Genomic DNA, 16,261 nt, shown 5'->3' on the forward strand with positions numbered 1-16,261 from the left:
GCTGATATTCCTGTGCTATGCGGCTGCTTCCCACTAGCTATCTATTTTACATTCTAGGTACAACACCAAAGGTATGATCCATGAAAGAAGAAATGAATAAGTTAAACTTCACTTCAATTAAAAAATTTTGCTCTGTGAAAGACACCGTTAAGAGAATGATAATACAAGCTAAATATTGGGAGAAAATCTTTGTAAAACATGAATCTGATAAAGGACTTGTATCCAAAATACACAAATGACTCTTACAACTCAACAACAATAAAAAATTTCAATTTAAAAATGGGCAAAATATCTGAATAGACACCTCACTAAAGAAGATATAAAGGTGGCAAATAAGCATATGAAAAGATCCTTAACATCACATGCCATTAAGGAATTGCAAGTTAAAACAAAAATAAGATACCACAACACACCTATTAGAATGGCTAAAATCCAGAACATTGACAACACCAAATGCTGAAGAGGATGTGGAGTAACAGGAACTCTCATTCATTGCTGGTAGGAATGCAAAATGGTACATCCACTTTTTAAGACAAGTTTGGCAGTTCCTTGCACTATATTGATACTTCACCATAATACCCGGCAATTGCACTCCTTGATATTTGCTCAAGTGGAGTGAAATCTTATGTCTACACAAAAATCTGCACACAACTTATAGCAGCATTATCCATAATTGCTAAAATCTGGAAGCAACAAAGATGTCCCTCAATGTACAAATGAATAAACAAGCCAACCTACATATATACAATGGAATATTATTCAGCCATATTATTAATTATTAATCAGCAGTATTATTGCTTATTAAAAGCAATAAGGTAGTGAGCCTTGAAAAGACATGGAGGCACTGTAAATGCATATTGCAAAGGGAAATAAGTCAACCTGAAAATGCTATGTACTGTATTATTCCAGGGAAGAAATGGGCTACACTTTGTGTTTCAAAACTATAACTTTTAGCATATGAAAGTTTTTATGAAATTAAAAACTTAAATGCAATTCTGTAAATGGCAAAACTATGGAAACAGTAAAAAGATCAGTGGTTGCCAGGGGCTCAAAGAGAGGAAAGGAAGGAAGACTAAACAAGTGAAGCACAGGTTTTTAGGGAGGTGAAACTGTTCTGTTTGATAACATAATAGTGGATACATGACATTATACACCTGTCAAAATCCATAGAACTGTACAGAACAGAGTGTAGTCTAATGTAAGCTATTAACTTTAGTTAATAATAATGTATAAATATTGGTTCATTAATTATAACAAATGTGCCACACTAATGCAATTTTGTTCCTAATAGGGGAAACTGTGAGGAAGCAGAAGAGGTATACAGGAACTCTGTGTACTTTCTGGTCAGTTTTTCTGTAAACCTAAAACTGATCTAAAAATAAAGTCCACTAATTTTAAAAGGCATATAAGCTTGTGCACAATTAGCAGGCTAAGGAAGAAGTTTAGATGTTACCTTGATTTAAAGCTAGCTTTGATTTTTAGTGGAGAAATATTTGACAGTAACTATACAAAGGAAATGATGAACCAATTTCCTGTTTTCTTGAAAGCAGAAGACCACAAAAAGAATAAACAAAATAAAACAAAACAAAGGACTGAAGAAGTGAATGACTCATATTCTTAGAGATTTAATTAAAAAGAGATTCCATGTCTAAAGTTAAGGACACTATTTTATCCTGTAGAAAAATCAAATGCCATTTTGAATGTAATTCTTTTTCATTTATCCACTCATTTATTTATCCTAATGATATTTATTGAGCACCTAACAAGTGTTAAATAATGTAATAAATACTGTGTATTAGTCATTGAGTATATTACAATGAAGTAGATGGACATGATCTCTGCCCTTAAAGGGATTACATCAATACTACAGAACTCAGGCAAGCAATCACACAATTACAATAGAGCCTGCCCAATATTATGTAAGGGAAATAGCAAGGCACTAAGAAGGGGCCAAGAGATGAATAATGGAGAGGTAGAAGTCCAGAATTGGAGTAGAGGGAAAAGACATGGAATAAAAAGTTAGTAGGTGGAATTAGCAAAGATGATAAAAGGGACAGGCAGAAAAATTCTAAGCCTGAGGTAGATCTGTTACTTGAAACTTTGATTTGTGTGTGTGTGTGTGTGTGTGTGTGTGTGTGTGTGTGTGTGTCTGTGTGTATGGGGGGAGGAGAGGGAGAGAGGGAGAGAGAGAGAGAGAGATGGAGAGATGGCAAATGTTGATGATTTGAGCAGGTTCATATTTGAACAAATAACTCTCCATTTAAGCACGGAAACTGGATTGTATAAGATCAATTAAGAGGTTATTGCAAGGACTTCCCTGGTGGTCCAGTGGTAGAGAATCCACCTGCAATGCAGGGGACACAGGTTCGATCCCTCGTCAGGGAACTAAGATCCCACATGCTGTGGGGAAACTAAGTCCATGCTCCACAACTACTGAGCTCGCATGCCTCAACTAGAGCCCACGAGCCACAAACTACAGAGCCCACCCTCCCTGGAACCCGCGAGCCACAACTAGAGAGAAAAACACCCATGTACCACAACTAGAGAGAAGCCTGCGTGCAGCAACAAAGATCTTGCATGCCACAACTAAGACCCAATGCAGCCCCAAATAAATTTAATTAATTAAAAAAAAAGGCAAGTTCATTAATTTAAAAAAAAGAGGCTATTTCAGTAATTTCTGAAGGAGATAATGGGAGACTAAAAAGTATGGTAGAGGTGCTGGTGATGGAAAGTATACACTAATTAACAAATGTTTAGGAAGTATGTGTTACAGAACTCAGTAATTAATTGGATATGGGAAGTTAGGATGAGAAATGTATTAAGAATGGCTCCAGGTTTCCCTCCTGGTACAACTGAGTGGGGGACAGTGCCCTTCACAGATATGGAATACATGAAGATTGAATTATGTGGGTAGACGATAAAGAGGGCAATGTCCCAGAGGTTTGCCTTTGATTTTTTTTTTTGTAATGTAAGTCTGGGAGCAAATAAATATATGAGTTGAGGATAAATATTTGGGAGATATAAATGGCAAATAAGTCATGGAAATGGATAAAATTACAATGAGATTCCCTTTTGAGATAGAGTAAGTAGTCTAAGAATTGAAAGGGAAGAACTTCAAGGGATTTCAAAATCTTGAAAAAGGAATACTTTTCTGAAATTTTGACTGGAAATCTTTTCAGACCAGACGCAAAAATAGAAAAGCAGACAAATATACAAGAGCAAATGATTCAGGCAATTCTAAGTTAACCATAAAGATAATACAAACTTAGTCTGCGTAAACTGATGCATTCTCTCTCAAAGCATTTGCAATTGCAAAGACCTAAAAAGTGAGCTTGATTAGGAAAAATTATTTTCAAATTGGTAGTTATATTATAAATGGGTAGTTATATATAAATTTGTAGTTATTATATCTATAATATACTCTCTTATAATTAGAAATTTTAAATTTCCAAATTTAAATTTAAATATTACATCTCATTCTTTCAAAACCTCAAGAGCCTTAAAAGAAATAAATACAGTGGAATGAAGGTTGAGAAAACTCCTCTGTAATTTTTTATCACAAAGCTCATTACCTGAAGGACACTGAAGCTTAGTCCTGACTATAGAACTGTTTGTCACAAGATTACATTCTTACATACACACTCTACCAAACGTAAAATAGCTAGCTAGTGGGAAGCAGCCTCATAGCACAGGGAGATCAGCTGGGTGCTTTGTGACCACCTAGAGGTGTGGGATAGGGAGGGTGGGAGGGAGGGAAATGCAAGAGGGAAGAGATATGGGGACATATGAATATGTATAACTGATTCACTTTGTTAGAAAGCAGAAACTACCACACCACTGTAAAGCAATTATACTCCAATAAAGATGTTTAAAAAAAATTACATTCTTAACCTTGTAACTAAAACAAGTTAAATTGTACCAGGTGCTCTTTTGCTCCAGGTGGTGGCAGAGGGCTGGATTTATGATGTGCTATTTTCTCTTCTTTTTACAAGCTTTGTTACAGGAATTAGGTGTTAGAATTTTATGGCCTCATATGTCCCCTGAAAGATAACACTAAACTGTGTACCTTTGGCCTTCTCCATGTTCCATGATTTTGCTGAATTGTCATTGTGATTCTTCCCTTTACAAGGTAGCTCAGCAGCCAATGACAAGGGAGAAAAAGGTACCAAAAATATCATTTATAATTGATAAGTGGCCAAAGACAGGCAGTCCAGGCCTCTATTTCTCAGCAGTCAGTTTTCTCAGGTTGATTTCTCATCCTTTAATCAGTCATTAAAATGAAAACAAAACAAAGCTCTGAAGTAATTTGTGAAGAAATTAATGTCATTGCTACAGAGTCCAAGCTCCTACTGTTCTTCGAATGACAGGCCAATAAATCGAGAGGTGTTCGGGTAAGAAATTGTGCCTTTATTTGGAAATCCAGCAGACGGAGAATATGGCAGACTACCATTTACTCCAAGTTAGAATACAGGCTTCTTTTATACTCAAAGGGGAGGGTAAGTAGCTGGTTATTGCAAACTTCTTGGTGCTGTCCAAACCCCAGAGGGGATGCGATAATCCTTTGTTCTTGCACCTGTCCGACTACATCTGGTCAGGATGTTTCTGTAAACCCCCAACAAGATAAATATTATTTTCTGTTCTGCAACTTTTATCTTTCTCTATGTGAATGAAAAGTGTTATACCTTTACAGGTCAGAGCCTTGAGAAAGTGCTATTATGTATAGTCAGGCTAGAGGCAACATTCTTTTCAAAGATGCAGAGCCAGCATAACTAAGCACAGCCAACAGGGCACAAAGGTTAGAGCTAAAGGAATAGATCCGACATGGTTTGTTCTTCTTTGTTACACCATTAGGAGGTGTGGTTATTTTTCTTGATTCACAGAACTTGTCAGCTAGATAATCAGTTAATTTAACCTATGAGTCACATAAAGAAACGGATAATTCCCTCACAGTTCCCATGCATTTGTGATATCATCAGCTATTATTTTAAAAAATAGGTGGGTCCTGTCAACATTAACAAAACATTACCGTGTGCTTCTTATACTAGGCACTAATGATATAAAGAGTTAAAAAGGTATAGTTCTGCTGTCCCAATGTATTTGATATTACGCAGAGATGCTGCCTGAGAACTGGAGTACAAACAAAATTACTGTCTTCAGTGACAGGATCTGTGATGAAGATGTAAAATTCAGATTCTCCAGAGTTGTGGAAACATGTATTTTGTGTGATAACTCCATATTATATGTGCAATAGACAGCCACCTGCTTTAGTTGTTTGGGGCATTCAGCTGTTTGGTGTTAAGAAGCTGGCCCAGATGATAGCTGAAGGGCCCTTTCAGCCTTTAGATTGTTGATTCATTGCTGTCAAGATGCACCCCTACCCCAAAGCTACTTTCTGTTTATCCATGTTTTGTCATTCTAGAATGAAAATGATTCAGATCGTACTTTTTGCCTTCCAAGTAAACATGGGCAAATGCAATCTTACAACATCACTCTACTTAAACTGTTAAAGAAAACACTGACAAATCAGCTATTTAAAATAACACACCACTAAAGATTGAGGTTGAGAGGAAAAATGATCTGAAATTGAATTACTTTGAGATCCCTCTGCTTTGAAAATTGGCTCCAGAAAGAGTTGAAAATCGCAATTAAAGTCTAAGGAAGTTTTAGGTGGTCTTTTCCCTACAATAAAAAAAATTCATCCAAGTCATTTTGATTTCAATGATTTCTTCTAATGAATCCGTAAGCTGCAAAGTAGAGGCAAAGTGGCTCTTGGTTATCTTTAGCCAAAACTGCATACATAAAATAAATCAGAGCAATACATTTGATTTAAAAGATTCAAAGGTGAACTGAAATATTTAATATTTAGTCTTTGTTATTCCCTAACCAGAAAGAAGAAAAAGAATCAGAGAAAGCCTATGAATAAAATATGTAAAGACCTTAAATGAAATTTAATATCCCTTTTTCCCATTCATCTTACAGCAAATGCGAAATTTATCTCAATGCTCCATGGGTTGCTTTATCTTTTAAAGTAAGTGCATAAAATCATCCTCTTTCAGGTGTTATTTTGGTATGTCTTTTAATAAGTTCTAATTAGGTCTTTGTTTAAAATTAATAGACAAAAGTAAACTGTAAAACTTTACTCAAAACAAACAAGAAAACAATCAACACTGAAGCTCATTTGAATGGTCTTTTATGAAAGGGGTCTTTTTTTTCTCCTCAAGACCTGTCCTTTTTCAAAGTTCTAAGATCAAAATTCCATAGAAAAGAGAACTTCCTCGAGTCACCCTGAGGCAAACTTACACCTAAGAGACCCATTTCTTTCACTTTATTGTTTTCTGTTGTATCTTCCATAACTGATGTTTACCAGCCTTGCCTCTCTCTTTCTGTCTCTCAGTTGATAGATGATTGATTGATAGGTAGAGAGATAGATAATTTTCTTCTAGATATTAAGCACCTCTCTTCTAACCCCACACTCCTAGATCGTATCTGGGAATTGCTTAAGGATATTATCCAAGCATGACATTTTCCTTCTAATTATTTTTAGAAAAATATTAAACTTCTCCTACTTTACAGAGTACAAACTAAAAATAGGATAAACATAGAGTTGTCAAATAATAGATGTCATGAACATATTTCTGTTCCCTCCACATGAAATATTATCTTCCTCTTCTGGTACTATCCCTTGGTCCAACACCATTTAGGTATCAGCTGAAATGTAATTTCCCTTGTATAGTCTTCCTCACTGCCCTTTGGTTCAGCCAGGCCTTTGTATCTGCAGATTCTGCATCCACGGATTCAACCAACTTTGGATCAAAAACATTCACAAAAAAATATTCACAAAATTCCAAAAAGAAAAATTTGAATTTCTGCATGCTGGCAACGTACATTGTTAAATGTGATATTGTGATATTAATAGAGCCACTCCAGCTCAGGTATGAACAGTATGTTTTGTCCCATTCTTCTTATAAGCTATTACGTGTGTGTGTGTGTGTGTGTGTGTGTGTGTGTGTGTAGTGAGTTTCTTATAGACTACATATAGTTTGGTATTACTTTATTATACAATCTGAGAGTGTCTTTTAAATCGTGTGTATAGATAATTTGCATTTAAAGTGATTATTGATAAGTTTGGATTTAGGTCTATGTTATTCTTTGTTTTACGTGTTCCATTAGATTTTAATTAATTCATTTCCCCTTCCAGGCTTCTGGGTCATTGAAACACTTTTTAATATCCCATGTTAATGTATCTATTGTGTTTTGATTATATTTCTTTGGACACTCAAAAATGAATTTAAGAAAGAATGTCAGGTCTCAGGCTTCTGGCCAGCCTTTGCCACACTGGCTACTGTGGCCCTGTCCTAGAATTTCTAATGTCACAGCCATCTTCCTGTCCCAGTTGTTAGCTTGGCTATTTAATCACTTGTTCACAGCCTGATCTGATTTTATATGGGGCCACCAGAACAACTGCGCCACCTATAGAGCCAGAGTTGAAATCCACCATGGAAATGAGAAACTCGGCACTTTTCTGCTCCAGCTAAAGCCCCACAGTTCAGTCAGCGGACTGCACTTGAAGAAAGTGACCTGCTGGTCAGTTGTGGTACCTAAGAAAGAACCTATTCTGTGGCACTCATTGGTAAACAAGAAAAATAACCTAAAGACACTACTGAAGGCCAATGTAACTGAAATGAGGTATACTACTAAGCAGAGATGAAGGAAGGTTACCAGAGAATTGAGTAATAATTCTGGAATGGAAATATCTGAAGAGAATTTGGACATCTTAGAAGAAACTGACCGGAGGCTTCTGGGAAGATGGCGGAAGAGTAAGACGCGGAGATCACCTTCCTCCCTACAGATACATCAGAAATACATCTACACGTGGAACAACTCCTACAGAACACGTACTGAATGCTGGCAGAAAACCTCAGACCTCCCAAAAGGCAAGAAACCCCCCCCCCACGTACCTGGGTAGGGCAAAAGAAAAAATAAACAGACACAAAAGAATAGGGACGGGACTGCACCAGTGGGAGGGAGCTGTGAAGGAGGAAAGGTTTCCACACACTAGAAAGCCCCTTCGCGGGTGGAGACTGCGGGTGGCGGAGGGGGAAGCTTCGGTGCCGCGGCAGAGAGCACAGCAACAGGGGTGCGGAAGGCAAAGCGGAGAGATTCCCGCAGAGGATCAGGGCCGACCGGCACTCACCAGCCCGAGAGGCTTGTCTGCTCAACCGTCAGGGTGGGCGGGGCTGGGAGTTAAGGCTCGGGCTTCGGTCGGAGCTTCGGGAGAGGACTGGGGTTGGTGGCGTGAACACAGCCTGCAGGGGGTTAGTGCGCCACGGCTAGCCTGGAGGGAGTCTGGAGAAAAGTCTGGACCTGCTGAAGAGGCAAGAGACTTTTTCTTACCTCTTTGTTTCCTGGTGCGCGAGAAGAGGGGATTAAGAGCGCTGCTTAAAGGAGCTCCACAGACGGGAGCGAGCCGCGGCTAAAAGCGCGGACCCCAGAGACGGGCATGAGACGCTAAGGCTGCTGCTGCCGCCACCAAGAAGCCTGTGTACGCGCACAGGTCGCTATCCACACCCCCCTTCCGGGGAGCCTATGCAGCCCGCCACTGCCAGGGTCCCGGGATCCAGGGACAACTGCCCCAGGAGAACGCACGGCGCGCCTCAGGCTGGTGCAATGTCACGCCGGCCTCTGCCGCCGCAGGCCCACCCCGCACTCCGTGCCCCTCCCTCCCCCCGGCCTGAGTGAGCCAGAGACCCCGAATCAGTGGCTCCTTTAACCCCGTCCTGTCTGAGCGAAGAACAGACGCCCTCCGGTGACCTACACGCAGAGGCGGGGCCAAATCCAAAGCTGAGCCCCTGGGAGCTGTGAGAACAAAGAAGAGAAAGGGATATCTCTCCCACCAGACTCAGAAGCAGAGGATTAAAGCTCCACAATCAACTTGATGTACCCTGCATATGTGGAATACATGAATAGACAACGAATCATCCCAAAATAAGAAAGTGGACTTGAGAGCAAGATTTATTATTTTTTCCCCTTTTCCTCTTTTTGTGTGTATGTATATGCTTCTATGAGATTTTCTCTGTAGAGCTTTGCTTCCAACATTTGTCCTAGGGTTCTATCCGTCCATTTTTTTAAAAATTTTTTTTCTTAATAATTATTTTTTATTTTAATAACTTTATTTTACTTTAACTTCTTTCTTTCTTTCTTTCCTTCCTTCCCTCCTTTAGACAACGAATCATCCCAAATTGAGGAGGTGGACTTTGAGAGCAAGATTTATAATTTTTTTCCCCTTTTCCTCTTTTGGTGAGTGTGTATGTGTATGCTTCTGTGTGAGATTTTGTCTGTATAGCTTTGCTTCCACCATTTGTCCCAGGGTTCTACCCATCCATTCTTTTTTTTGTTTTTTTTATTTTTTTCTTTTAATAATTATTTTTTATTTTAATAACTTTATTATATTTTATATTACTTTTTTCTTTTACTTTATCTCCTTTCTTTTTTTCCTTCCTTCCCTCCTTCCTTGCTTCCTCCCTCCCTCCCTCCTTTCTTTCTTCCTTCCTTCCTTTCTTTCTTTCTTTCATTCTCTCTTTCTACTTCTGATTCTTTCTTTCTACTTTTTCTCCCTTTTATTCTGAGCCGTGTGGATGAAAGGCTCTTCGTGCCGCAGCCAGGAGTCAGTGCTGTGCCTCTGAGGAGGGAGAGCCAACTTCAGGACACTGGTCCACAAGAGACCTCCCAGCTCCACATAATATCAAAAGGCAAAAATCTCCCAGAGATCTCCATCTCAACACCAGCACCCAGCTTCACTCAACGACCAGCAAGCTACAGTGCTGGACATCCTGTGCCAAACAACTAGCAAGACAGGAACAAAACCTCACCCATTAGCAGAGAGGCTGCCTAAAACCATAACAAGTCCACAGACACCCCAAAACACACCACCAGACGTGGACCTGCCCACCAGAAAGACAAGATCCAGCCTCATCCACCAGAACACAGGCACTACTCCCCTCCACAAGGAAGCCTACACAACCCACTGAACCAACCTTAGCCACTGGGGACAGACACCAAAAACAACGGGAACTACAAACCTGCAGCCTACAAAAAGGAGACCCCAAACACAGTAAGATAAGCAAAATGAGAAGACACAAAAACACACAGCAGATGAAGGAGCAAGATAAAAACCCACCAGACCTAACAAATGAAGAGGAAATAGGCAGTCTACCTGAAAAAGAATTCAGAATAATGATAGTAAAGATGATCCAAAATCCTGGAAATAGAATAGACAAAATGCAAGAAACATTTAACAAGGACCTAGAAGAAATAAAGATGAAACAAACAAAGATGAACAACACAATAAATGAAATTAAAAATACTCTAGATGGGATCAGTAGCAGAATAACTGAGGCAGAAGAACGGATAAGTGACCTGGAAGATAAAATAGTGGAAATAACTACTGCAGAGCAGAATAAAGAAAAAACAATGAAAAGAACTGAGGACAGTCGCAGAGACCTCTGGGACAACATCAAATACACCAACATTCGAATTACAGGGGTTCCAGAAGAAGAAGAGAAACAGAAAGGGACTGAGAAAATATTTGAAGAGACTATAGTTGAAAACTTCCCTAATATGGGAAAGGAAATATTTAATCAAGTCCAGGAAACACAGAGAGTCCCATACAGGATAACTCCACGGAGAAATACGCCAAGACACATATTAATCAAACTGTCAAAAACTAAATACAAAGAAAACATATTAAAAGCAGCAAGGGAAAAACAACAAATATCACACAAGGGAATCCCCATAAGGTTAACAGCTGATCTTTCAGCAGAAACTCTGCAAGCCAGAAGGGAGTGGCAGGACATATTTAAAGTGATGAAGGAGAAAAACCTGCAACCAAGATTACTCTACCCAGCAAGGTTCTCATTCAGATTTGATGGAGAAATTAAAACCTTTACAGACAAGCAAAAGCTGAGAGAGTTCAACACCACCAAACCAGCTCTAGAACAACTGCTAAAGGAACTTCTCTAGGCAAGAAACACAAGAGAAGAAAAAGACCTACAATAACAAACCCAAAACAATCAAGAAAATGGGAATAGGAACATACATATCGATAATTACCTTAAAAGTAAATGGACTAAATGCTCCCACCAAAAGACACAGATTGGCTAAATGGATACAAAAACAAGACCCATATATTTGCTGTCTACAAGAGACCCACTTCAGACCTAGAGACACATACAGACTGAAAGTGAGGGGATGGAAAAAGATATTTCATGCAAATGGAAACCAAAAGAAAGCTGGAGTAGCAATTCTCATATCAGACAAAATAGACTTTAAAATAAAGACTATCAGAAGAGACAAAGAAAGACACTACATAATGATCAAGGGATCGATCCAAGAAGAAGATATAACAATTGTAAATATTTATGCACCCAACATAGGAACACCTCAATACATAAGGCAAATGCTAACAGCCATAAAAGGGGAAATCAACAGTAACACATTCATAGTACGGGACTTTAACACCCCACTTTCACCAATAGACAGATCATCCAAAATGAAAATAAATAAGGAGACACAAGCTTTAAATGATACATTAAACAAGATGGACTTAATTGATATTTATAGGACATTCCATCCAAAAACAACAGAATACACATTTTTCTCAAGTGCTCATAGAACATTCTTCAGGATAGATGATATCTTGGGTCACAAATCAAGCCTTGGTAAATTTAAGAAAATTGAAATTGTATCAAGTATTTTTTCCAACCACAACGCTATGAGACTAGATATCAATTACAGGAAAAGATCTGTAAAAAATACAAACACATGCAGGCTAAACAATACACTACTTAATAACGAAGTGATCACTGAAGAAATCAAAGAGGAAATTAAAAAATACCTAGAAATAAATGACAATGGAGACAAGACAACCCAAAACCTATGGGATGCAGCAAAAGCAGTTCTAAGAGGGAAGTTTATAGCAATACAATCCTACCTCAAGAAACAGGAAACATCTCGAATAAACAACCTAACCTTGCACCTAAAGCAATTAGAGAAAGAAGAACAAAAAACCCCAAAGTTAGCAGAAGGAAAGAAATCATAAAAATCAGATCATAAATAAATGAAAAAGAAATGAAGGAAATGATAGCAAAGATCAATAAAATTAAAAGCTGGTTCTTTGAGAACATAAACAAAATTGATAAACCATTAGCCAGACTCATCAGGAAAAAAAGGGAGAAGACTCAAATCAATAGAATTAGAAATGAAAAAGGAGAAGTAACAACTGACACTGCAGAAATACAAAAGATCATGAGAGATTACTACAAGCAACTCTATGCCAATAAAATGGACAACCTGGAAGAAATGGACAAATTCTTAGAAATGCACAACCTGCCAAGACTGAATCAGGAAGAAATAGAAAATATGAACAGACCAATCACAAGCACTGAAATTGAAACTGATTAAAAATCTTCCAACAAACAAAAGCCCAGGACCAGATGGCTTCACAGGCGAATTCTATCAAACATTTAGAGAAGAGTTAACACCTATCCTTCTCAACACTTCCAAAATATAGCAGAGGGAGGAACACTCCCAAACTCATTCTACGAGGCCACTGTCACCCTGATACCAAAACCAGACAAGAATGTTACAAAGAAAGAAAACTACAGGCCAATACCACTGATGAACATAGATGCAAAAATCCTCAACACAATACTAGCAAACAGAATCCAACAGCACATTAAACGGATCATACACCATGATCAAGTGGGGTTTATCCCAGGAATGCAAGGATTCTTCAATATATGTAAATCAATCAACGTGATACACCATATTAACAAATTGAAGGAGAAAAACCATATGATCATCTCAATAGATGCAGAGAAAGCTTTCTACAAAATTCAACACCCATTTATGATAAAAACCCTGCAGAAAGTAGGCACAGAGGGAACTTTCCTCAACATAATAAAGGCCATATATGACAAACCCACAGGCAACATCATCCTCAATGGTGAATAACTGAAAGCATTTCCAGTAAGATCAGGAACAAGACAAGGTTGCCCACTCTTACCACTCTTATTCAACATAGTTTTGGAAGTCTTAGCCACAGCAATCAGAGAAGAAAAGGAAATAAAAGGTATCCAAATTGGAAAAGAAGAAGTAAAGCTGTCACTGTTTGCAGATGACATGATACTATACATAGAGAATCCTAAAGATACTACCAGAAAACTACTAGAGCTAATCAATGAATTTGGTAAAGTTGCAGGATACAAAATTAATGCACAGAAATCTCTGGCATGCCTATATACTAATGATGAAAAATCTGAAAGTGAAATCAAGAAAACATTCCCATTTACCACTGCAACAAAAGAATAAAATATATAGTAATAAACCTACCTAAGGAGACAAAAGACCTGTATGCAGAAAATTATAAGACACTGATGAAAGAAATTAAAGATGATACAAATAGATGGAGAGATATACCATGTTCTTGGATTGGAAGAATCAACATTGTGAAAATGACTCTACTACCCAAAGCAATCTACAGATTCAATGCAATCCCTATCAAACTACCACTGGCATTTTTCACAGAACTAGAACAAAAACTTTCACAATTTGTATGGAAACACAAAAGACCCCGAATAGCCAAAGCAATCTTGAAAACGAAAAATGGACCTGGAAGAATCAGGCTCCCTGACTTCAGACTATACTACAAAGCTACAGTAATCAAGACAGTATGGTACTGGCACAAAAACAGAATGATAGATCAATGGAACAGGATAGAAAGCCCAGAGATAAACCCACACACATATGGTCACCTTATCTTTGATAAAGGAGGCAGGAATGTACAATGGAGAAAGGACAGCCTCTTCAATAAGTGGTGCTGGGAAAACTGGACAGGTACATGTAAAAGTATGAGATCAGAGCACTCCCTAACACCATACACAAAAATAAGCTCAAAATGGATAAAAGACATAAATGTAAGGCCAGAAACTATCAAACTCTTAGAGGAAAACATAGGCAGAACACTCTATGCCAGAAATCACAGCAAGATCCTTTTTGACCCACCTCCTAGAGAAATGGAAATAAAAACAAAAATAAACAAATGGGACCTAATGAAACTTAAAAGCTTTTGCACAGCAAAGGAAACCATAAACAAGACCAAAAGACAACCCTCAGAATGGGAGAAAATATTTGCAAATGAAGCAACTGACAAAGGATTAATCTCCAAAATTTATAAGCAGTTCACGCAGCTCAATAACAAACAACCCAATCCAAAAATGGGCAGAAGACCTAAATAGACATTTCTCCAAAGAAGACATACAGAGTGCCAACAAACACATGAAAGAATGCTCAACATCATTAATCATTAGAGAAATGCAAATCAAAACTACAATGAGATATCATCTCACACCAGTCAGAATGGCCATCATCAAAAAATCTAGAAACAATAAATGCTGGAGAGGGTGTGGAGAAAATGGAACCCTTTTGCACTGCTGGTGGGAATGTAAATTGATACAGCCACTGTGGAGAACAGTATGAATGTTCCTTAAAAAACTACAAATAGAACTACCATATGACCCAGCAATTCCACTACTAGGCATATACCCTGAGAAAACCATAATTCAAAAAGAGTCATGTACCAAAATGTTCACTGCAGCTCTATACAATAGCCAGGAGATGGAAGCAACCTAAGTGTCCATCATTGGATGAATGGATAAAGAAGATGTGGCACATACATACAATGGAATATTACTCAGCCATATAAAGAAACGAAATTGAGTTATCTGTAGTGAGGTGGATGGGCCTAGAGTCTGTCATACAGAGTGAAGTAAGTCAGAAAGAGAAAGACAAATACCGTATGCTGACACATATATATGGAATTTAAGGAAAAAAATGTCATGAAGAACTTAGGGGTAAGACAGGAATAAAGACACAGAACTACTAGAGAATGGACTCGAGGATATGAGGAGGGGGAAGGGTAAGCTGTGACAAAGCGAGAGAGAGGCATGGACATATATACACTACCAAACGTAAGGTAGATAGCTAGTGGGAAGCAGCTGCATAGCATAGGGAGATCCAGCTTGGTGCTTTTTGACCACTTGGAGGGGTGGGATAGGGAGGGTGGGAGGGAGGGAGACGCAAGAGGGAAGAGATATGGGAACATATGTATATGTATAACTGATTCACTTTGTTATAAAGCAGAAACTAACATACCATTGTAAAGCAATTATACTCCAATAAAGATGTAAAAAAAAAAAGAAAGAAACTGACCATTTGAGATAATGTTTACCATGAAAAATCAAAGCCTCATAACATGTTAAAATGTAATTATTTTTAATTAAAAATACATGATATATAGTAGTGTGTAATGGCATACATGGGAAAAGAATTTTAAAAAGAGTGGATATATATATAACTGATTGCGTTTGCTGTACAGCAGAAACTAATATAACACTGTAAATCAAGTATACTCCAATAAAAATTAATTTTAAAAAATATGGTAAAACATATGATCAGCATAAAATATAACCCTGAGCAACAAAATCCTGGTTTTCCAGAATTTTCTCAGAGAATGTAATTATTACTATTTTGTTGTTGTTGGAAACCCTCCTGATAACAAGGAGAATTTATCACCTGCATGAACAGTAAATTGCGAAATGTTTCAAAATATCTCAAAAATATTAAAGAAATTTATGGTGTAATTTTAGATTACAAGTAGATGATCAAAGAGTAAGGACAGCTTTTGGAGAAGCCAGATCAAAAATATTCACTGAAAGAAAGTGTCTAGGCTTAAGCAAACACTAAAGAGTCTTGAAAAAACAAAAATTCTAGTGCAAAATCCCCAAATTTGGGAACAAAGAAAAGAGTATAAATAATTGAAAGATGGAATTCAATGGAAATATTACAAGTTTTATGGAGGATATTATTAAACTTTCAGAGGGAAAAGAGTCCTACATGAAGCTAACCCAAGGACAGAAAAACTCAAGTATGTCGTCTGTTCAACACTGCAAGACAAGTAGGAGGCTTAACTACCACCACCTTCAGAAAACCATAGCTGTTCTACAAAAGCAGATTCCAAAAAGAATTTGGAGAGGAAAAAGCAGAACATACCAAAAGTTAAAATGCAGTAGAACAAAATTCAAGAACTAGAGAAAAAATTACCAAAAAGCCCAGGTAAATCCTCATAAAACTCTTCTATTTTAAAAAGATAGTCGGGCATAGTCTTTATGAGATTTTACTTAGGCTTTCATCTTGAGTACGGGGT

This window comes from Lagenorhynchus albirostris, chromosome 16 (genome assembly GCF_949774975.1).
Source record: "Lagenorhynchus albirostris chromosome 16, mLagAlb1.1, whole genome shotgun sequence".
NCBI lineage: Eukaryota > Metazoa > Chordata > Mammalia > Artiodactyla > Delphinidae > Lagenorhynchus > Lagenorhynchus albirostris.